Consider the following 25,324-nt stretch of genomic DNA (forward strand, 5'->3'; position numbering starts at 1 on the left):
CATTTACTCCAAATCAAGGTAAAATTCCAGCCCATCAGGAAACGGAAAAGAGTAACCCAGATTTTCTGGACTGTTCCCGAGTACCTAGAACTCAACAAGAAGAAAATAACTGGAAAAACTCGCAGGGTGGATACCAGAAACTGGCCTGAATTCGCAGAGAAAGTAAATCAAACAATAAAATTAGGTCAGCCTCCGAGAAAAAAAAGAGACAACATAGCCTGTGGAACATCACATGCAACCAAGCTGTCGAATATGGGATTAAAACATGGAATAATTTCAATAGTCATAAGGCAACAGAAAGCTAGCAAAAATTCGCAGAGGTACGGAAAAACGTCGTTAAAATTATTCGATAATACGAGGCTCAACGGAATAGAGGACGACTTTACGAAGGACAACACTCGCAATTTTTACGAGGCCTTCAGAGAAAATTTAGCTGTCTACTGACATCCTGGTTGAGATTCCCTCGATCTGACGGATTCCTGGAATGTACTACAAAAAATAATTTTGACATTCTAGTTAAATATTCTAGTACCCTCCTCAACTGTGGAGCGCTATATGAACAATTCACGTTCGCAGAACCAGCACCAAATCCTTATTCGCTTCCACGCTCTTACGAAGAAATAGTGAACGAAATCAAATCATTTAAAACAATAGAGCACCTGGTGAAGATGGAATTACTGGAGAATAATAGAAACTGAACAACAAATACACAAAACAAAATAATCACTGAATAATATCAGAAGACTGGAAAACAGAGCTGACATGGAATCGCTACAGCAAAAGAGCAGAAAGAAAAACTACGACAGTGCAACAGGACTGTTTTAGCAGAAGCCTTGTGGGCGGCAGAAACCACAGTAATTACAGGGATGACATATAGAAACAAGAACGGAAACTTCTTAGAAAATCTAGGGCACTGTTCTCCGAGAGCGAACTTGGGTCAAACGGTCTACAAAGCATCTCTTCAAAACACAGGCTAACACTACAGATAAATATGGGAAAAGACGCCTACAGTTCTACGTACGACTATGTGGAATGGGTGAAAACAGACTCACTACGAAAATTTTTAGCTTCTTCAATGCAAAGCAAATTAAAGACCAGTTGGACGAAAGAAACACAAGAAGACCTGGAACGATTGAAAGTTTCAGAAGAAGAAATTAAGTGCAGAAAACAACTAAAAACAAAAGAAACAACAGGGAAAAGCTGAACAGACGAAATGAAGAAAAAACACGGTGAATTTCATGAATGAAGAGGTTTCGTGAAGAAAAGAATATAATAAAAAGAGCTGAAACTGACTGACTGACGCCCACGAGCTCTCCTAAAAGGGAATAATAACTATAATAAATGGGAATAAGAGCAATAAAACTTCTCTCTCTGTACCAAAGCAAAGCAACAAACACTTCGTGCAGATACGACTAAATCATTAGAAGATATATATCAGGATCATTAATCTCCCACATATCTTGTGCATGACTTTGTTACAATTGAATGTAACTGGGCTCGTTTATATATTTGTTTCACATTTGTTGAAAACTGATAAGTGTTACAGTATGACGATATTAAAATGTTCGACGAGGATGGGATTCGAACCCACGCGTGCAGAGCACATTGGATTAGCAGTCCAACGCCTTAACCACTCGGCCACCTCGTCACGGCACGCAAGTGCCTCCCAGAACAAGAGATCCCCACCAAGCGAAACTGTGTCACGTACGCAGTAGCTAGTACTGAGTTTTAGAAATGATTCGCTCCTCCCTGATTTGTCTAGTTCGTAAGGAATCATCACACGAGGGGAAAGCCACTGGGTGTTACCTCATCCCACGACACTCGTTCCGTGTAACAGAACTACTCAGCAAAACATTTTATGTTCACATGAAAACATTAAATACTTTCAGGGTAGTGTACTAATATCATCGAAGTGCGGGTCAACGCCGACCTTACACTGTTAGAAATGGGGCACTGAGTGTCTACACATATACAAATACGTGTGCAAAGCATTGCACTGCTTTCTTCGATGGGAAACTACATTACGACCATCAAGATCGTTAAATGAAATTTATGTTGCAATGGTTTTTCCGTAGTTCAGAATACGTACAGATAAATATTATCTCGGGAGTGTGAAGTCACCATGTTTACGAACGAGTATATAAATCCTTCCTAATAATTTAAATACTTCTATCTCGTTGATATGAAGACAGTTGTGGATCGGCTAAATGCACTGCGAGCCTTCGAACAAGTTGAGGACATTTTTCTAGTAACATTCTGCAAAACAAATTAAGGTTTTCCAGCACCATGCTCTATGAAGCGTGTCGTCCACAAGTTTCCCATCGCTACTGCAAACATTGTTCATGAAACAAAAGACATGGCAGAACGGCGACAACGTAGGAGGTAGACCTACGTATATTAACAAATACTGACGCTTATATATTATGCAACGCTTTAAAATTTCATCGTTCTGACGTAAGCTTTCACAAGTGACTTGCAGAAGAAACACCCTTATCAGCCTTTAAAACATCGGATTACCGTTCTTCCCAGATTCGTTTTCAACATACAGTAGTCAGTACAGGTATTCCGCTGCCTGCAGCTGACTTTTCACTACCTATTACCAGTTAACTATAAGTGCTGGTGCTTATTCTCCCATCATTTGTACCCATAGTTTCCAAAATTCAGCCTTGGTTCTTGTATGCATTAAGTGAGAATGTTACGGTTCGCTTACCAAGAGGTAAAAGTACATTTCTCGATGATATGTTTCTCCTCTTGGGCCGCCATCTACCGTAACCTCAGCAGAAAGGAAAACCAGTCCAAGTTGCAAATTTTTACTTTTTAATCATTCGATGACTAGTTTCATGCCCAGACCCATTTTTCAAATCATTATAACAAAGTCGAAAATTGCATTTCCAACGATGTGACAAGTGTGAAACGAACATTTGCAGTGCATATCTGTGTGCACTGTAAATGTTCATTGCACATTTTTGACATCTGCGGAAATGCCATTTTCAACTGTTATGATCTGAAAACGGGTCTCGGCCCCAAACTGTCATCGAATGAATAAAAAGTAAATATTTGCAATTTGGACTCGATTTTCGTTCTACTGATTAACAGAAGCTGTTGACCCATCTACTCCAGCATGACGGAAGTTCGTACATATCGTAACCTGTTCCCACAATTATAAGCTGTGTCACAAATATTCGACAACTACTTTTCTATCCAGTAAGCCATTAAATTTTCTGTATCACTTTTGCCAAATATATACTTTTGTTCGCAAAATCTACGAATATATCTACGACTGTATTTATAGAGCGACCCGGTTGTCCTTAACATTAACTGTAGTGCGGCGGTAAACTGGTTTGATCAGCACGCACATCGGAATCCAGGGGTAATTTGATGTAAACGAGAAACCAAACGAAATGCACACCGAAGCACCAGACGAAGTTTGCGTTAGCAAATTACGTCGCATACATCCATTCTTGCCACTTTTATCCTAGCAAAACGCCAACAGGATATAATGATTGCGCTAAAACAGACGTTACATGGCAACATAGTTTCACGAAATAACCGGATGGCAGCTGTATTGCAACAGTCTTTCTTTCTTTGCCCACCTGAAGATCAACACGAACTTATCTAAATTTGATGTGGCGCTGCAATGGACCTAAGCATATTTTTTTTTTTTTTTTTTAAATGGGTGAAAACTGGTCGCCATGTTTCCAACCTATATTTAGAAGCAGAATGGAGGGGATAGCCGGCACGGTAACTCAGCGTGTTTTGGCTCTCTTTTTACGAATGTCGCCCTCTATGTCGATTCCCGTACTCTACCCGTACACTGTTTATTACCCGAGGACGATACACAACTCTGTCACGTGGATCAGAGGTCACGCGATTCATCATTTATTTGGAGGTGGAGTCATAGAACTCATGGTTTTTTGGAAGTATTTAAACGATCGTCATTGTGCTATTGTGAAGAACCCCAACTGCAGTCAATACTTTTCGAACTTCTTGCGGAGCATTTTCCAGGATCCCGCCCGTAGCTGTATTATTCATCGCAGGAGATAAATTTGATACGCACACACAAGGAGATGAAAAAAAGAAGACATGCCACGAAAATGGGGCGGCGGCGTCCGTGGAGTATCGACGCCGCCTGTACGTGTTACAGAAGTGTAGCTTTTGTTTGTTTTTCTTTCTTTCAGGTACAAGTCATGGAAAAGGCAAATTTATTTTTTGTCAGTAAATAACTGAATATTCTCTATGGCCATTTACCCCTTCCATACGATCCTGTTTGGTTGCGGAGACATCGTGGTCAGGCCTCGTACAATGACCCCTGTCCACTTTGCACCCGAGACCATACCTTCTATTCCTTTTTTATTTTTTAAAAAAAGGAAAAAATAACGTTAAAAAAGCCTCTTCGGTCAGAGGGTTAGCTGCCCTCTGTAATAAAAAAACTGAGTGAATGGATCAACGATGAACTTGAACGGATGTCAAGGGACGTCCGCCCCGAACAAATACAACGAATAATAAACAAAATGAGGGTATAGTTCTGCCACGCGGGAGAGCCGTGTTCGAACCTCCCTTGCGATTTTTTTCCGCTGTTCGCTTTATTCAAATTTGTGTCTCTGTCATGGTGTAACGTCCGTTGGCAACAGCGAGGTATAAGGTAGTGACCTACAATGACGGTTGATTCTGCCCAACTATTCTATTAGCAGCTGAAGGAAAGCGGCTTTCGAATGGGAACCGCAAACATTTCATGACAGGTGACAGGTCAACCGAACTCTCCACCAGAAAACATGTTTAGTGTATCATACCCGCCATTAGTGACAGTACATGTGTCATATTGATAAGAATCTCTTATCGACGCAGCTACTTTGTCCGCCTGGTGAGTCAGTGAAATATGCCTCCCTGTCCGATTTAGGCATTCGTATGAATATGAATGTGAATGTTATAACTTAAAGGAAATGATGAAAACAATAGTTTGTCACATAAGGAGCAACAAATGAAGGCAAGTTTCACAACCACACAATTTCCCTGTGCTCTGTCGAAACATATATTTTTAACGTTTTTGAAGTTGCGTTCCGTTTCTCTTGTAACATAATTCACACCTGTTTATTTGTTGTTTTCATTTCTGTGAGACGTCTATGTAGTATCTCGCCTGCTTTCACTATTCACCACAGTTAGTTGCAACGGTAACGTATTCTTAACACATGACTCATATTCTATAACCAATGTATAGAACGGCAACTGCCAAGATTGCAGAAAGAGAACAAACAGTTTAGGGACCGGACTGACAGTTGATAATGTTGTGAGAAAAAAAATGAAATAACCAGCACCAAAAAGTTTTGGTCGCGGCTCGTTCGCATGGCGGCAGTGCAACACTACTGTCACTTAACCCACGACGCCGTTGCTGCTTATGGCTGATCTCAATTGCACTTTTTGTTCTTGAAGAGTTCACTGTTTTTATTTTGCTTCAGTAAACCTGAGGAGTGGGCGGGGTGGGGGGAGGGGGTGGGGGGTGTCAATGGGGAGTTTTCCTTACTAGTAGTGGAAAAAAGTGTTAGAACCTCGACCAAGTATAGTTGCAGAGCCGCCCCCCCCCCCCCCCCCCCCCCCGACTAAGAACAGTTTAATACCTCTCTTGACAGCTCCTTTCAAAAGAATAAAAAAGAAGGAAGTAATAGAGACAAAATCGCTTTGTGGTCGTGATTAATAAAACAGTGCCGCATTCGCTACGTATCCTGTGGCACAGAATGCTTAACACTTCACCAAAGTGCACTGTTAAACAGCCGTTTTGAATTATATGTCTCAGTGTTAATATGAAATTGCTGTAGCATTCTTTAACGATAGATTCAAGTAGCACTTCCGTAAATTCACAGAACTTCTCTGACAACCATTTCATAGATATGCTCAGTTTCAGTTGACGTTCGAAAGCCATGCGTTACATGAAACTCTTGGAAAGTACGAGGGTCGGTCAAAAAGTAATGCCTCCCATTTTTTTTCTACTTAAAAAATTAAGTTAAGTGAAAAATTTGAATTTGGCGCCATTCCTCAAACCTTCTTCTGCAATCCACTGCAGTAGTAACTTTCTGTGTCAACAGGTGGCAGCACAGCAGAAGTTTGTAAGATGGCCGACATCGATGTTCGTTTGAGACAGCGTTGTGTGATTGAATTCTTGAATGCAAAAGGTGAAACGCCCATACGCATTCATGAAAGACTGAAGAAGGTGTATGGTGTTGTGACAGTGGATGTCAGCACTGTTAGACGATGGGTTCGTCGTTGTAAGGAAGCTGAAGGGCAAACACCGTTGACTGATGAAAAGCGGAGCGGCAGGCCGGTGAGTGCAGTGACTCCACACAACATTCAGCAAGTTGATGACATCATTCGTGGTGACCGTCGGGTGACTGCAGATGAAGTGTGTCGCACTATTTCTCTTAGTAAAGGCAGTGTGATCACGATTATTAAACAATTGGGGTACTCAAAAGTTTGTGCACGGTGGGTTTCAGAATAAAGAGGCAAGGAAAACAATAGCCTCCCAACACTTGCAGCGCTTCCGTTTGGAGGGAGATGAGTTTCTGAAAAAAATTGTGACCGGGGACGAAACATGGGTGCATTTTTTTGAACCCGAATCAAAGAGGCAGTCAATGGAGTGGCGTCACACAAGCTCGCCGAGGAAGAAAAAATTCAAAACTGTGCGATCGGCAGGGAAAGTTATGGCAACAGTTTTCTGGGATACAGAGGGTGTGATTCTGGTTGATTTTTTGGAGCAGGGATGCACATTAAATTCTGTTCAATACGTCACAATCCTCAAAAAACTTAAAGCACGTCTTCAGCGAGTTCGCCCAACAAAATCAATGGCAGATGTTCTTCTTTTGCATGACAATGCAAGACCACACACCAGTCGTCACACCTCTCACGAGATTGTCAAAATTGGATGGGAAGTTTTGCCTCATCCCCCATACAGCCCTGACCTGGCACCATCAGACTTCCATCTGTTCGGGCCACTAAAAGAAGCTCATCGTGGGATTCATTTTGAAGATGAGGAGGCCGTCAAAACATCCGTGCGTCAATGGCTTAGGAAGCAGAGCTGTGATTTTTACCGTGCTGGGATACATGCCCTTGTTCATAGATGGACCAAAACTGTAGAGATGGGCGGAAATTACATTGAAAAATGACAAAATGATCCTCAATGTTGTGGTTTTCAACCTATGTAATTGCATTTAAATTTCCTGACAATTAAACGTAGAAAAAAAATAGGAGGCATTACTTTTTGACTGACCCTCGTAAATGACTCAGTTTTGTAGTACTTCGAAAAAGCTGCTCAGATTCAGACCTATAAAGTTTTCTGCAAATGTGTGTACTTTTAGGGTATAACAAACTAAATGACGATTATAATGTGTAAGGTACACGAATTACTTTCACAGTTAATTCGAAAATTAATACTGATCGCAACATGGTTTGTGGTAATTACAAATCACAAATACAGAAATCTATGAAACAAGTACATATGACTGCCTTTGCACTCTTGTGTCTAGTCTTAGTTTGAGCGAACATACCGACGTGTCTAGCGATTGCAATAAGTTTCTACGTCGACTAAACACGTTTCTCTTTGTATCAATCATCATGAGAGGCCACTGGTAAATAGTTTAAAAGGACGATTTTAATATTTTGTTTGGAGTTCTCACAGATGTCTGCTCACATTCTCCATTTTCTAAATTTGCTCCATTTTCTTCTGCACCGTTCCTAAATACACTACATTTCGTGAAAACTGCAAACCAAGAAAGAATGGTCTGACTGAAACCAGTCCTTCGATGTGTAGAACAATGTATCATAATTAAGTAGGAGTAATCCACTATATTAGAGGCCCATATCGTTAACGTCGTTATGCAGCAGGATTTTAGAACATATATTCTGTTCTAACATTGTGAATTACCTCGAAGGAAACGGTCTATTGACACACAGTCAACATGTATTTAGAAAACATCGTTCCTGTGAAACACAACTAGCTCTTTATTCACATGAAGTGCTGAGTGCTATTGATAAGGGATTTCAGATCGATTCCGTATTTCTGGATTTCCGGAAGGCTTTTGACAATGTACCACACAAGCGGCTGGTAGTGAAATTGTGTGCTTATGGAATATCGTCTCAGTTATGTGACTGGATTTGTGATTTCCTGTCGGAGAGGTCACAGTTCGTAGTAATTAACGGGAAGCTATCTAGTAAAACAAAAGTGATTTCTGGCGTTCCCCAAGGTAGTGTTACAGGCCCTTTGCTGTTCCTTAGCTACATCTGAGCAACCGTTTTCGGTTGTTTGCAGATGACGCTATAGTGAAGATCAAAACAAACTGCAAAACGATTTAGAAGAAATATCTGAATGGTGCGAAAAGTAGCAGCTGACCCAAAATAACGAAAAGTGTGAGGTCATCCACATGAGTTCTAAAAGGAACTCGTTAAACTTCGGTTACACGATAAATCAGTCTAATCTAAAAGGCGCAAATTCAACTAAATACCTAGGTATTACAATTACGACCAACTTAAATTAGAAGGAACACATAGAAAATGTTGTAGGGAAAGCTAACCAAAGACTGCGTTTTATGGATAGGACACTTAGAAAAATGTAACAGATATACTAAGGAAACTGTCTACACTACGCTTGTCCGTCCTGTTTTAGAATACTGCTGCACGCTGTGGGATCCTTACCAGATAGGACTGACGGAGTACATCGAAAAAGTACAAAGGAAGGCAGCACGTTTTGTATTATCGCGAAATATGGGAGAGAGTGTCACAGCAATGATACAGGATTTGGGCTGGAAATCATTAAAGAAAGGCGTTTTTCGCTGCAATGGAATCTTCTCACGAAATTCGAATCACCAACTTTCTCCTCTGAATGCGAAAATATTTTGTTGAAACCGACTTACATAGGGAGGAACTATCACCATGATAAAATAAGGGAAATCAGAGCTCATACGGAAAGATATAGGTGTTCATTCTTTCCGCGTGTTATACGAGATTGGAATAATAGAGGATTGTGGAGGTGGTTTGATGAACCCTCTGCCAGGCACTTAAATGCGATTTGCAGAGTATCCATCTTGGTGTAGATGTAAGTCCAGGAAAATTCTACTTGTATTCAATAAATGAAGACATTCAATTTTGAAGGTAAAATCCTTTGCTGAATTCTACGCAACGACCAAGTCAGGGGCTGCTCACACTTTGCAGCACTCGGACGGTTTTGTTTATTTTTCCGGGATGAGTTTGTTCAAAGGTTCAAATGTGTGTGAAATCTTATGGGACTTAACTGCTAAGGTCATCAGTCCCTAAGCTTACACACTACTTAACCTAAATTATCCTAAGAACAAAAACACACACCCATGCCCGAGGGAGGACTCGAACCTCCGCCGGGATCAGCCGCACAGTCCATGACTGCAGCGCCTCAGACCGCTCGGCTAATTCCACGCGGCGATGAGTTTGCCATTAAATGCCGTGACTGCTTAAAGGGCTAGGCAATGCTGACGGGTGAATTTAACGACGAGGCGGACAGTTATCTGATGGCTTAATGGACTCTCACATTACTTTATGAAACTTCTGTAGGTGTTGCGTCACATTTGATGAGCCTCGCGGTTGAGGCTTTACGTTTGGGGCTACGGTCGATGATAACCTCTAACAATACAACACCTAGACACACGTCAGAGAAACCTTGAATCAACCGAAGGTCGTTCTCGGCTAACTTATGCTGCAGCGACGCCGAGACCCCAGCCGACCATATTCGCAAACATGCCGCATAAATCTTGACTTGATATCCTCAGTGACGCAACCAATTCTGACGTGAAATCATACGCTGCCGAAGCACAGTTACTCGATTAGTTCCATTAAGTGCTTCTTACTGTACGTGAATGAGTTTCTAGTCTATTATAAACTTGACGCAGAAATTTTTCTATTTGATGACAGCAGGCATTGAACAAAAATAGGGGAACACCGCAAGGAATGCATGGTTGAACTTAATTGTAGATGTTAGCCAAGGTGATACAAACATTGCAATAAGTAGCAAGTCAATTACAGATTTAGAAACAGCTGCTAATCAAATTTTCACTGACATTAATAAGTGATTTAAAGCTAATTCACTGTCATTAAGCTTTGAGAAGACCCAGTATACGCAGTTCAGAACCTGTAAGAGATTTCCTCCCAGCATTTGTATAACATATGAATGCATGCAGATCGAAGAGGTTGACAGTGCTAAATTTCTGGGATTACAAATTGATAATAAATTCAGTTGGGAAGGGCATACCGCAGAATTGCTTAAGCGCCAAGTCTGTATTTGCAGTGAGACTGATGTCAGATGTAGGAGACGTAAATATTAAAAAAAACTTGCGTACTTTGCTTACTTTCATTCTATTGTATCATATGGAATCATATTCTGAGACAACTCGTCAAACCGAGCAAACGTTTTTAGGGTGCAAAAGAGCGTGATAAGAATCATTTGTGGCGAAAATTCAAGAAACAACGTGTAGAAACCTTTTCAAGGAACTTTGTATTCTAGCCACTGCTTCTCAGTATATTTATTCCTAAATGAAATTTGTTTGCAAGTAATACATCTCTATTTCCAACCAACAGCTCAATACATAGTATCTGTACTAGTAATAAGAACAATCAACATAAAGATCTAAAATCACTTACCATGGTCCAAAAAGGGATCCAACGTTCAGGAACACACATTTTCAATAAATTGCCAACAACCATTAAAGATTTGGTTTCAGATAAAGCGCGGTTTAAACAGAGTTTTTAAAGAATTTTTGATAGGCGCCTCCTTCTACTCTATAAAAGAATATCTTAACAGATACTGTTAAGCCAGCTTAAGTAAAAATGTCTGTCAGATTTCAGTTTTGACAGCACTTGGTCAAAACAGTAGAGATTAGGTATTTTGTGTATGACAGATTTAATAATAGTGCATAACAATGTTTCATTCTGACAGCGTGTTGATTCTGTAAATATTAGCTGTTCCAGTTTACCACACTGTATTCACCTATTTCGATAATCTCCTGACAAATGATCAGGGTAGTAAGTATCATATACAAATAAAATAATTGAAAAGCCACGATCGCTTCAATCCTTTATAAGACCATATGGTTTTATAAATGTTAATCCACGCTTCAAATCTGATGATGGCACCTTCAGAGTGCTGAAACCGGTCATATAATAAACGACTGAAGCGATCGTGGCTTTTCAATTATTTTAAAAACAGAGTGGTCGCCCCACGATACACCATGTGTTCACTCTAAAATTATATACAAATGTTTCATGTTTTTATGTTATACTTTCTGACATGTTCCATACCCACGAGAATCATCTCATTTTTTGCCTCTATGGAACGAAAACTGAATCTAATCTAATCTAATCTAATGTCCTTCAGGTGGCGCTGTTGTATTTGGCCAAGAACAGCACCTCTGCAATGTCCTCAACACGTTGCAAGGGCCAGCCGTGGTCAGAACACTGAGTGTTCTGTGTAGTACTGAGTGCATTGTGTCGGAGCTACTTGAGTTCGAACATGAGCAAATTGGTGGTGCTCATATGGTTGGTGCTTCCGTAACCAACGTAGCCGAAATGTGATGTTTCTAGAGGCACAATATCGAAGATTTATGCACACAGGGGAAACGGAGAAACAGGATGCGCTAAATCACAATGCAGACGGAAGTAAATGTTCAGTGATCGTGACAGACGGTGACTGAACGCGACCGAGATGACGAATAAGTTGACTACAGCTGCAAATGTCAGTGCAGAACTGAATGTCGCACTAGCGAACCCTGTCAGCAACGAAACACAAAGGGCGCTACATAAGTTGAGAATTGCAGGTCGAACTGCAATTACTGAGCCTTTGTGTTCTACTTTGGAGAGAAGCGTGATTAATCGCTGTCCATCTCATCTTTAACGGAACTTGCCACATATCACTCATGGAAACAGCCGTAACAGGAAAAGGTGGTGCCGAAGCTATGTAGCCTGGACTACGGAGCAACGGAAGAAAGTCATTTCGTCGGATGAGTCTTACTTCACACTGTTTCCAAGTTCTGGCCTAATTTACTTCCCGGGCGAGACTCCGGAGATGATATAGGCAGCAATTTCATGGTATTCCATAGGCCCCGTGTCTACTCAGCGAGGTCGCATTGCTGCAAGGATTGAGTGACAGCTTTGACTGATCAGGTGCATACTACGGTACAATATTTGTACCCTAGTGGTGATGCTGTGTTCTAAGATGACAAGGCCCATGTTCACACCCCTCGCATCGTCTAGGACTGGTTCAGTGAGCGAGATGAACCGTCGATCTCTTCTGGCCAGCAGTCACAAGATCTCAAAATTATTGAGCCTTTGCTGTCTACTTTGGAGAGTGGGTGTGTAGTCACTGTCCTCACCTTTACCTGAACTTGCCACATTTTTTCTGGCAGAATGGTATAAGATTCCCTTCAAAACCATACAAGACATCCATTCCAAGACGACTGGATGCTGTTTCGAATCCCAACAAGTATCCTACAGCTTATTATGCATTATAATGTGCTGCGTCTTTTGGTCTTTCCACATTTTTGCCCACTCCCCGTATATTATGCCCTAGCTTCAAGCAGAAGTGCCACTTGCGTAAAAGTATATATGACACCTTTTCCGAAAGTTTTTAAAGAATGCGGTACAAAGTAATTTAATCTGCATTTTAAAGCATGTAGTATACTCCATTTTCTTACAGAAAATTTATTAATTACTGTAGCACTCTAACTGGAATCTTTGAAAGAATACGTTATTTATCGAGAATGTAGAATGGAGTTAGACAGAATATTCTACACAAACTAGATCAGCCAGTGTTTCAACAGCTGCAAATTCTGTATATAGAAAACACATAACTCCAGTGGCATACGCCAGTTCATCAGTGTTTATTCGAGTTTTTGTGTCGTCTCGTTGTTACTGTGTGCTTGTACCATGGGAAGCAAGGAGAGGATGTTGTTTACTGGCCACTATACCCTTTCTATAACACAACTGCACACATGTATTAACAAGGTTCTTTAATAGCTTAAAGAGGAAGCAACTTAAGGTAGTCCAGGCGTTGTGGTACAAGCTCTTCCTTAACAGTACATATTAGCCTCGCTGCACATCCCACTATATGGTGCCTGAGCCTGAGACTCTGATTGCGACAGCAACTGAAAGTGCCTGGGCTGCGACTGATGGCTCGATTCTGTGACTCACTGGATGACTGACTGGGCCCTCCGGTCCGCGGAACCTATCTAAATACTGGCGGTCGAGAGGGCGTTGGCGGCGCAATTTTTGTGAGTTTATCTTTGGCCTCTCTCCCGACAGGAGCGTTTGCTTTAGCTCCTACTATTGATCTTCTTGCAACCTCTTTGCCGCCCATTGTGCTGGCGACAGCTCATGCCAGCACACAAGTGATAATGGAAATGAAAGGAATGGAGTGGATGAGAACTGGTGCAGGCATTTAACTCCTGTTACTATCTTATTAGGATAGGATGAACCGGACCACGGAGCTTAAGGTGATCATTACATGGGTGATTCTACCTCCAGTTCCACACGTCCTTGCTCTATGGGAGACAGTGCATACCTTTGATATTATTCATCGATATTGGCGCACAGACTGGTGATCAGTGGCTGTACCCACCTCGTCTGGCAAACAGTGAAGAAAATTTCTTCTAGAATTTGTGGGAATGATTAATGGAAATTAGAGCTAACTATAGGGACTTGGACTAAGTTTATCTTCAGTCTCAGACTTCTGATGGCTTCCTTTTTGTTTTTTTTTAAAAAAAAAACTTCAATTTTATTTAATGATATTTAGTCCCCTGATGCTACGTTCAGTAATAATGTAGTTGTGAGAAAAAGTAACACTAAAGTTTTATCTTGAGACTATCTTTATCATGCGACTAATTTCTGTGGCACATTGCCTCCATCCTCAGGCACCACCACTGTCGAAAGAGTATTTGATTTCTTTGTCATATAGAATAAAGATATTCTCAAGTTACAGCTGTGGTGTTACTTTCTCAAATACATCATCATCTGAAGTCCGTCGTCGATGCAGTAAGATGGATATCCATAAAATATTGTACTTATTAGAATATCTCTCGGATGGCCCATTGCAAAAAGAAGCCTCAGATAAGACTGTCCTGAAAAATTTAAGTTATCAGTAGTCTATAAAAATCGTAACTGGGAACCTAGATTTAGCCCATGACTGCAATAAAATATGTTCATTTTGCGTCTATTTTCAAAAAATTGCGCACTGAAAAAATAAAATGAGAATGCCTTCATATCGGTTCACTGTGAAAAACAGCATGGATCACTGAACTAGAACCACAATATGTTCTTCAAATAATATTAAAGGAAATGCGCCTTTGAAAAATATCAATGTGAACTGCAATAGCCCAGGCACAATTATAGATCTGTCAGTCCAGAATTAACCCCCTAATGCCAACTGTTTCGAATTCTCATTGAACCAAAGCGATGGAAATGGGAGGTTAATTGTTTTAGAGTGCCAGTGATGGTAGATGCAGACTGTACACGAAACTAGCAACTCCTCTGACGTGTGCATTCGTGCCCTGGGTGTTCTGACTACTTCTAGAGTGGCTTGCTGTTCGCGCCTTTGTTTAAGAGACACACGAGAAGTTATCGTCATTGTTTCGACAATTACAGCTAGATACAGAGGGAAGTTCAGTTCTGAAAATTAATTATTTGTTCTATAGTATCTGTGACGTGATGAAAATCACAATTTGACGTGTAAACTAGATGCACGAGCCCCGAACACAATGGTTATGTAAAGTACGCATCATTAGGGGTTTGTGTAGCTTTCTGGAAAAATGCAAGCGGTATGTGTGAGGTGAAAGCAGAATTGTAGCACCACAATACTTCAGTGATCATCTGCGTTATTTATATAGATATATATACTTTAATTTGTTATGAATTTCCAGCCATTCATATCGATTTGGAAATTTTAATTTACTGCTAATACTATAAAGCTTTTATTTTATAAGTGATGGATCACTAAGAAAGGTTTTATGCTCCACAAAATGCAAATGGTGATTTCAAAGCCCGTGTAAAACATCCTGAGAGGGACTGCCAGATTTTCAAAATTCCGTATAATAAATTTAATGATTTGCTAGAATTAAAGCCGAGAATAGTAGAGGCACTCTTCAAGCAGGTAAAAGACAGGACAAATAATAAAAAAGATTGGGCTTCAGCCAGTATAGAGGCACAACTACTAAGCAAGAAGCATCAGGGTCCAACAATGTAAGTCCACCCGAAATCAGTAGGTCATTGGCCTCAGGTTACAGACACAAGGCAAGTATTTAGAAGACAAATTGTAAAGGATAGACAGTATTAATGTGTAGCGTGTGTAACGTCCATCTGTGTCTACCCAGGAGACTAAATTTCACAAGTAAGGCTTTTGAGCTGTGTCCGATCCACTTTAAGGGGGGACGTATGCAAAGTTGCAATACTTTGAAAAAGGTTTTCAAGGCAATGTAATAATTTGGCACAGTTGTTATGGAATGTTATATGGATACAGACATACATTTTCTTGCTTATTGAAGTTATACGTTTTTAATTATAAACAATGAATTTTTTCGACAAGGTGAATATATACGTTCCTTTTTGGAAAAATCTGTCAGAAGGAATTTAATATATTTTATTGCAAAGTTTGATATACCATTATTACAGATATCAATGGAACAGAATATTGACTTCTTCTTTTACTATATTTTTACAGCTCTCCATATTTCTGTCAAAAATACCAAATCTTAGGGCTTTTCTCTTACATAAATGCCTTAATATTGTTCTAAATGAAATTCCATCCACAGAGTGTTTCTCTATAGTATTCACTAACTGCATGCCAAATTTAAGCACTATAATGTCAGTGGTTTGTGAGGAAAAGGATATAAAGTTGCCAAAATGTAAGTCATAGGAAAACTGAATCGCAGATTTGACAGTGTTTCTATTATTCTGTGGGTTTCACCCTTATCTGGGTGAACTAGTGCAAATCATAGGCAGCTCCTCTTCATCTTCAAACAGTCTTTTCTTTGCTTGTCCTCTTAGGTTAACCTGTCTTTTAAATTGAATAACAATAATGTCACCATCAATTCTCCTGCTATAGATTTCGTTGAATATCGACACTGGAAAATTTCTTGGACCAAATCATAGCCTCTGCAGAGCCCGTAGTCTGCGAAGATGAGCACAGTTAAAAACTATACAAGCATCATACGCTGCAACTTCATCAGCAGTTGTGGAAACAAATGTTTTGGGGCATGGTTCTTCTATCAGAGAATTGTAAACTTTCACTAGGATTTTGAGTTTGCCCATTTTTTGTAGAAGCTCTGGATCTGCTAAATATTTCCCACATTGTGACTGCATAAAACTGGAAGAGTAAATAATATGAGGAAATGAAGAACAAAGGGGTGTGGTCCTGTGGAAACTTTTGCTAATTATTTTTATCACACTTAGGAGTGAAAGTGGAACGTAAGATTTAAGGACTAAAATTTCAGTACTATGTAGTAAATGAAGATAGAATAAAAAGCAGTTCACAGTTTTGGTCGCTTTCGCGTATGTCCTCCGTTAGGCTTCAGAATCACAAACATTGTGCTCTGATTACATTATCCTGCTGAAATTGCTTGCTTACTTCAATTAATCACAAGCCAAATAAAATTATTAATGCGAAGAGTAAACAGATAAATAGAAACATGGTATTAATTATAAAGGAAGCTCAGAAACCAACTCTCAGACTCGGTAGCGTAAGATGCTTAAATAACCACCCAAGAATTTATTAGATAAAACATTCAAAAATTAAGAAAGGAAACTCACGAAATAAAATCATTAGAACATTGTATTCAACAAATGATTCTAATTGTGGAAGCAACCAACTACAGACCTCAGTCAACGCCTACTCCAGTCGCCTGAAGTCAGCTTTCCACAACACTTTACAACAGTATGGACAGGAATTTCTAAAACACATATAGGAAAACAATTACTGCATTTAAATACTCCATTAAACCTCTAAGTTAATATAAAGCCACTTTTGAAAGAAAACTCTCTCGAGCTCGGGGTTATACGAGAACAAAAAACGGATAAATAGTTATCACTTAAACTTGATAAAAGGTATAGATTGCTCAAACTTGCAGAGATTAGTACGAGTTTTAAAACATTATCTACAAAAGTAATGGAGCTCTAGACCAAACTAGCGAGTACAGCAATTAAAATTAATGGCTTGTATATAAAATTTTAAATAGCTACACTAACTCTTAGCCGCTCTGTTTTTAAACATATTACAAGTAGACATAGTTGTGAATGAAATGAGCCAGAATATGCTTTAAGTTAACAGCGAAGAAATAATAAATGATAATTAATTGAAAACCTCAGCTGCCGACGGGTGTTGTTGATATACCTCGATGAGGACAGCTGAAAATGCGTGCCCCGACCGGGACTCGAACCCAGGATCTCCTGCTTACATGGCAGAAGCTCTATCCTCTTTTTTTTTCGTTCTTTGCGTTTGGTCTGGGCGGACGTCATAAGACATCCATTCAAGTTGATCGTTGATTCCCTTACTCAGTTTTTTTTTATTATTATTACAGAGGGCAGCTAATCCTCTGACCGAAATCTGAGTCACCGAGGACACAGACGAATAGCGCGACTGCAGGGACTTATCCCTTGGCCCGGTCGGGGCCGGGGCACGCATTTTCAGCTGTCCCCATCGAGTTATATCACCAACACCTGCCGCCAGCTGAGGGTTTCAATTAATTATCATTTATTCTAGAGAAGCTGCACGGTCATCAATGGTATCTGTTCTTTCGAGAACAGTTACTACCTTAATATATAACGAAGAAATAAAGCTACACGCGGCTTTGCACTGCAAAAGGAACAATAACATTTTTCAACACCAGTAATGCAATACACGCCGCACAGCTCGGTTCCATAACATTACACGGAAACATGTTTCTGACGGTCCATTACAATTAAGGCTCAAGACTGACAAACTTTACAAGAGCAGCAGTCAGTCAGTTATCTCCCGGCGAAGGCAAGAAATAGTTTGCATGTAAACTGGTCAACGCTCACCATTTTCAAAAGGCACCGCTGTAGCCTCCACACACAGGTTCCATGAGCCGGCTATCCACCCACTGTGAGGGCCCGACAACCGTGACTACAGGATTTAGCAGGCGCCTCCGTTTATCCAAACTGAATTCACAAAGACTTTTACTTCGGACCGTGAACGCCCCCACACACCGCGGTTGTATTGGCCGCCCCCATGTAAAGTTTAATGTGGCAACGGATCTACAGCACAACGTGCCGAGTTCAGGCCCCAAGCAACAACTGCCCTGGTATGACTTCATCAACTCAAACGAAAGCATTCAAGGCCGACCAACGCTTCAGCCAAGGCACAAGGCAGAGGGCGCCACCCAACTCTCCCCGAGCTGGCCCGCGTAGCAACTTTTAACTCGATGGCACGATTCGCCCGCCTCCTAGCGGGCAACGGTAACATGCATTCACGAGGTTGAAGCAAATTTTTGGGATCGACTGAGGACCAGCTAAGCTATATTGTATTAGATACAATTATTTAAAATATGTGCCACCATGAATTTTTCATTTTTAATCATGTAAATCCTATTAACATATCACCAAAATGCTAAATAATAATCTCTTACCGCACGAAGCGTTATAAGCGTTCTGTTTCTCAGACGCCTGTTGTCACAAATACGCAACATACCCAGTTATATCTGACAGGTATAACTTAGATTTGACCTTACGTACACTGTAACACGTCATTACCGTTTACAAAATATTCAGGTATTAAGGGATTAATTTTTAATACAATGCGATGACTGTCTATTCCAGTGTCCAGTTTTGTCTTCCTTTTTGAAAACAACCGCCAGTCATGGATGCCCTGCTTGGGCTGATGTTTCATAATACATTTAAAAATTTCCGCTTCTGTGTTTCATTTCACAAATTCAGAGAGGTTTATTTTTCTTAATTCAGGCACTAAAGATAACATAAGCAGTGTATCTTCATCTCTCTGTTCATTCGGTGATTGGCGGCCGTAGGATATTTTTAGGAATTTCGACAATGTCGTTTCTGTAGGCCCTCCGTACGTGTTTTCTTTTTATTGTGTTTAGGACCCACACGATCTTCGGTCCCATGGACTTGAGACATGTGGCACTGAGGGTCATACTCAGTATCTTCTTCAATACTGCCAGATGTAGCTTCAGCAGATGTTTCAGAGAACATTAAACTCTCAAAGAAAATGTACAAAGTGCGTTCAAAAAGTTTTGCACAGTCGTCTCTAATTTTTTTTATTTTTTGCAGGAGGAGTATGAAATTTTTGTAAACACACTTGGAACATTTAGCTATAAGTCATGGATGCCCTGCTTGGGCTGATGTTTCATAATACATTTAAAAATTTCCGCTTCTGTGTTTCATTTCACAAATTCAGAGAGGTTTATTTTTCTTAATTCAGGCACTAAAGATAACATAAGCAGTGTACCTTCATCTCTCTGTTCATTCGGTGATTGGCGGGCGTAGGATATTTTTAGGAATTTCGATAATGTCGTTTCTGTAGGCCCTCCGTACGTGTTTTCTTTTTATTGTGTTTAGGACCCACACGATCTTCGGTCCCATGGACTTGAGACATGTGGCACTGAGGGTCATACTCAGTATCTTCTTCAATACTGCCAGATGTAGCTTCAGCAGATGTTTCAGAGAACATTAAACTCTCAAAGAAAATGTACAAAGTGCGTTCAAAAAGTTTTGCACAGTCGTCTCTAATTTTTTTTATTTTTTGCAGGAGGAGTATGAAATTTTTGTGAACACACTTGGAACATTTAGCTATAAGTTGGTATATAAAAGTATTTTCTTTTATTTACGGAGGTGAGACACAATGGACCGTTTAGTAGACGTCAGGCTGCGACAGCGGTAGGTGATGAAGTTCCTCTTCAAGACCGGCGATGACTCTGCCATATCGATTCACAGAAAGTTGCTCCCTGTTTACGGGGAGGACACAGTGGATCGCAGCAGTATCCAGAGGTTTAAAGAAGGTGGTTTGACCCTACTGGACAATCCATGATGCGGTAGACCATCGACGGCAGTTAGTGATGTGAATAAGGAGACCACTGATCAAATCATGCAAAATGACAGATGTGTGACGACGACACGATAGCTTGCTGAAATGACTCGTTTGTCATTGGGTAGTGTGGTATCACTGGCACAGTCACTATGGTACAGAAAAATCTGTGCACGTTTGGTGCCTAGATTACTGAGAAGAGAAATGAAAACGATTAAGAATCTGTGCGTGGGTCTCGAACTTTAGTGAAGAGTGGAAACAGTGTTTTGACGGCGTCATTACCCAGGGCGAAACATGGTTGTTTTTGTCCGAACCTGAGAACAAAATCCAATCCATGGAGTGGTGTCACCCGGGTTCCCCTCAGAAGAAGAAATCAAGCCTTTCACGAACAGCAGGCAGAAAGGTGATGGTCTCCTTCTTCTGGGATCAGTGTGGTGCATTTTCATTGACTTTTTGGAACCTGGCTCCACAATTAACCGAGACCATTACAGTTTGTCTTTGGACAAGCTGCGACGCGCCATCAAGACCCACAGACCCCCGCTTCAGGATCAGCTCATCAGACTACACCATGACAATCCAAACCCCATACAGCCCTTATGACGCATGAGAAAATCAGGAAGATGGGTTGGAAAATTGTTCCACATTCTCCCTACAGTCCGGACTTGGCACCGTCTGATTTTTACCTCTTTGGTCGTCCGAAGGCCCACCTACGCGGTAAAACATTTGATAGTGAGAAAGACCTTATTTCCTTGTCAAGCGATGGTGTGAAAGTCAATCCCCAGAATTTTACCAAAGTACATTTACATCAGGGAAAGAACGTTGGACCAGATGCATCACAGCTGATGGAGGCTACATTGAGTAAGCTCAACGTATAGCTAAATTTTCCAAGTGTGTTCACAAAAAAATTCATTCTTCTTCAGCAAAAAATACTAAAATTAGAGACGACTGTGCAAAACTTTTTGAACGCCCTTTGTATTTTTTTTCGCTCAGACGCTGCAGAACTAACTGCTCTTTCTTCTTTTTTGCCTGCTCTTTGGCTTAAGAGATGATGTATGTAAAATTGGTCAAAAATGTTGAGGGCCTTTTGGCCACTAGATAGTTCTGTAGCATGTTACAAATATTGTGTCGTATTTTCAGTGTTCGATTCGTGCTACGAATGATGTGAAAGCCATTTTGTTTCAACCAAAGCGCAGTGCCACGCTCCCTTTTCTACATCACTCTGCTCTTGTTTGCGATATTTTATTATTTTCTGCCAGAATCTGTAGAGTACATGAAGCTGTGAACCCATTTATGATGCGATTAATTACGATTTAGTAAAGAAATGTCATATGGTGGAAAACAAATAAGCTACCACTCGAATTCAAAAATCTTAGCAGTAATCCATGCGCTTTCAAATCGAAAGTGAAGAGCTTCCTCATGGGTCATTCCTTCTATTCTGTCGAGGAGTTTGAAAAATAAAGCTGATTCTTGTTGCCATGTTGATTGAGTTTACTTTAACTTATGGGCAGATTTTTTCGGGTCATAAAAACTTATTTTTATCTGTTATTACTTTTATGTTGTTGTTATTTCACGTACTGACACGTTCCATGACCTTGGAGATTTGCTCCTGAATTTGGTCCTACGGAACTTGACGTGTAAATAAAATAAAAACAAAACATAAACTAAACCTTTAATTACCTCATCAAGTAACCCTTGACGGCCGAAAACATTTTGCAGGTTCTGAAGTGTCAGTGAAAGATATTGCCAAAACAGCACGCCAGAAGGGTCAGACTACAAGGGAAGAGCTACAAGAAGAACAAAAAGACTAAATGTGTGGTTAGGGCCAACATTAAGGTACTTCTTGATGTCTAATTCGGTTGGGAAGCTCGTGAGCACGGCCCTATCATTGTCAGTTTATTTTTGATAAATGGCAGCATCAGCGGTAAATACTAAAATCCTTTATTTTACACATCGATTTCGTTCACTTTGTGACGATCTTCAGTGCAAATTATTCGAAGCCATATCATGACAGCACAACATTTTCTATGAGTTGTAATATGTTCTGCGATGATTATTTCCAACAGATAACTTCTACTTTACCGCATACAATAATTTTTGAATTTATAGAAGAGCCTATCTTGTAACCTCAGCAGTTGCCGATCCATCGCACAGTGCACTTGTAACTTACATATCCAACCAGCTAAGCTCATAGTTGCAAAAACAAGCTGTTTTCTTCGATGACCATGGAATAGCGCATCTTGAATTCGTTCCTTATGTTCGCGACGTTAATAAGGGACACTACCTGGAAGTGATGCCCCGTTTGTGGGAGTCAGTCCGCAGAAAAAGACCAGAACTGTGGCAAAACTACTCGTGGAAAATGCTCCCGCTCACACCTAAATGCTTATTCGCGAATTTTTGGCAAACAAAGAAATCGTGCGACATTTTCACCCGTTCCGCAGGGTGTGGGCAATGTACGGCCATTAACTATGAACTTGGCACGCTATCATCAATAGCGGGCGGTATGGGGGCGGGGGTGATCATACACTGTCGCTCTTTGGCCCTACAACACCACGTAATAACGTTAATACCAAAGCCTTATATTAGTAAAGAAACATTAGCGAATAATTCAAAAAAGGTGTACTGAGGGTGGATCTGTTGGTCGAAACCCCAAAGGATTATAGGACTGCTCGAAACAGATTGCTTTTAAGTTTTATATAAATCCCTTTTAATTATTTTTAGAGAAGCACAGTGTACACAAATAGTGGCCGCAAACAACTAACTCACTGAATATAGTGTTTATCACCAAAGCAAATTTGGTATCACTTTCTGCAGGCGTAGCATTATACCCAGCAACATGCACTAAACCGCAGTATACAAGTCCTATACACGAAAATAACATTCGCGGCATACACACTGCCCACGGCATTGCCGGCTGCAGACGAAATACCTCAACCAGCATGCCAGACGCAAGATGACAGGCGAAAGACCACGAGCTCTGCTCCACACGCTTATTTAAAGGTTCCCTCACATGACCACCCCTCAATTCAGTGCAGATCCTTTCATCCTCATCACCATTTGTAATTTTCATAACAATTTTGTACAATTACTTATGGCAAACATATGAAAAACTTCGCAGTCATTTTCCTGACTCTTAAGAAACTCATTCATATATTATTTTCACAATTTTAACAGATTTGAAAAACATAAACCGCCACAGTCGACACTAGTTAAAACACTAACTTTACCTATTTTATAGATCGCAACTGCAATTTAATACGCGTGGAAAGTTATTGGAATATTAAGGAAGGAAACTCGTACTGATAAGGTCATTTGTGTCTCAGTGGAGTAGTTCATGGTTACGGCACTATTTACCTTAATAAATAGATTGTATATAACAACATTTGTTGTTGTCTAATTAGAAAAAATATTTGCGAATTATACTGCAGGCATTATCTTCTTTCGTCTGGTGTATCAGGAGTGTGGCTTTTGTGATAGATTCTGTTGCTACAATTTACTATAAACAATAATGGTGATAATGTCAATAACTTTTTGACTATTAAAGCTTCAGACATGGGTTTGTGTTTAATGGGTTCGTCCCACAGCCGCAGTTCCAAAACTGTTAATGGTTCTTGCATAGGATAACTGTAACGAGTTTTAATGTATTTTCATTAAAATCTTATTAGTGACGACATTTGAAGTCACTGATTCCCCCATATTAGCTTGTCCCGCGACCATGTCGCCGGAACACACCTTCTTCCTGGCTGGAAAAACCACAATCACCGCTGGACCTCGCGGCTTGCTAGCCTCCTTTACTTCCGAACAGCTCGCCTGTCTGACAGCTGTCCACCCCAACAAACCTTCACCCCAGCCCACAACCGACCTGTCAGATTCAGTCCGTCCTGCGGCAGTCAAACCAGCAGCTTGTTACGGCACAACCGTTGGGTTGCCTCAGCCACCATATTCGCCAGACGTGGCCCCTGCAACTTGTTTTTATTCCCGAGGTTGAAGGGAACGACAAAAAATGTTGCTTTGCCGCCACTGACGACATAAAAACAAAATCACTGAAGGAGCTGAACAGCGCAACGATAAGTGAGTTCCAGAAGTGCTTGCAAGATTGGAAAAAGCGCTGGAACAAGTGTTTTATATCTGAAGGGGATTATTTTGAAGGGGACAAAAGTTAATGTTGATGAATAAATAAACATTCTTTTTAAAAAAAATTCCGATAGTTTTTGATTACACCTTGTATTTACCTTAAGAGATAATGGAGGACATAAACCAGGGTAATTCGAAGGATATTTGAACCGCCGTCCTCTCCGATGCATGTTCAGAGTCGTACTGCAGCGCCAACTCGCTCGGTGCAGTCTTAGCGTATCTGGCGCGCAAGCCAGCTATTATAGCAGACAGACAGGCGTGGCAGCGTTTGATGAACTTCCCCAGTGCTTCGCAGTGGACGAGGGCGTTCTGGACCTTTATGTTATTATGTTACATCGACAGACTTACGTGGAATATTGCGTCGCCCGTGAACACTAGCAAGCGAATTTGTCTTAACAGACACGCGTTTCAGTACGCAAAATATGTTGATACTCCAATCCACTGAATTGCATTAGTGTGTGCACCACACGGGATACTTCAATTCATAGTGGTTCCTGGAGCTCTCTAGACGCCAGCATTCACCTTTTTTTTATGTGGACTTGTTTCGTAAGCAGCAGAGCAACTTTTTCACGATGTGCTATGAAGTTAGCTGGCAGGGTGGTTTTTTCCGAGGCACAAATACCCTATCGATTTGAAGTGTCCTTTGAAGGTGAAATGCAGTTCCTGCGCGATGGGCACCTAGCGAACTTCGAGTGTCACGACGTCTCCCGGTTCCACCGCACAGAATAATTCAAGTCGCGTCGTGTCGCTACCTGCGTACATAAACATCGCTTCGACCGTTAGTTGTAAAATAATACTCGTAGGATCACTGACGAGTTTTACGTACCTTACACACAAATACGACACTTTGAAATTCATCTTCTCAGTTCCCGGCAGTGGCTAGTGTCTAAAAGTTGAGCATAATGAAGAAGTAATAGCGTGAAACTCTCTCAGAAACATACACAGAAGAAAAATGCTCAAATGAAGGACATGTATTGAGGAAAAAACTGAATTAAAATTAGAAAATTTATCCCAAATGAACCAAAATAGTTAGTAGGGAATTTGATTATCAGGTGTAAAAGAGAAGCTGAGGAATGTAAACCGGCAAGCAATGCAAACAGACGCTGTATATCTTGCAAAAACATGATAGGTCGAAGAATCCGACTT

At 40.6% G+C, this 25,324-nt stretch overlaps 1 non-coding gene across 1 annotated transcript; it reads right to left on the bottom strand.

Moving 5' to 3' along the window:
- Positions 1-1,566: 1,566 nt before the first annotated feature.
- Positions 1,567-1,648, bottom strand: Trnas-gcu (transfer RNA serine (anticodon GCU)). The gene has a single exon. It is a non-coding gene; the product is annotated as a tRNA-Ser (tRNA).
- Positions 1,649-25,324: the final 23,676 nt, after the last annotated feature.

Source organism: Schistocerca gregaria, chromosome 3 (assembly GCF_023897955.1).
Source record: "Schistocerca gregaria isolate iqSchGreg1 chromosome 3, iqSchGreg1.2, whole genome shotgun sequence".
Lineage (NCBI taxonomy): Eukaryota > Metazoa > Arthropoda > Insecta > Orthoptera > Acrididae > Schistocerca > Schistocerca gregaria.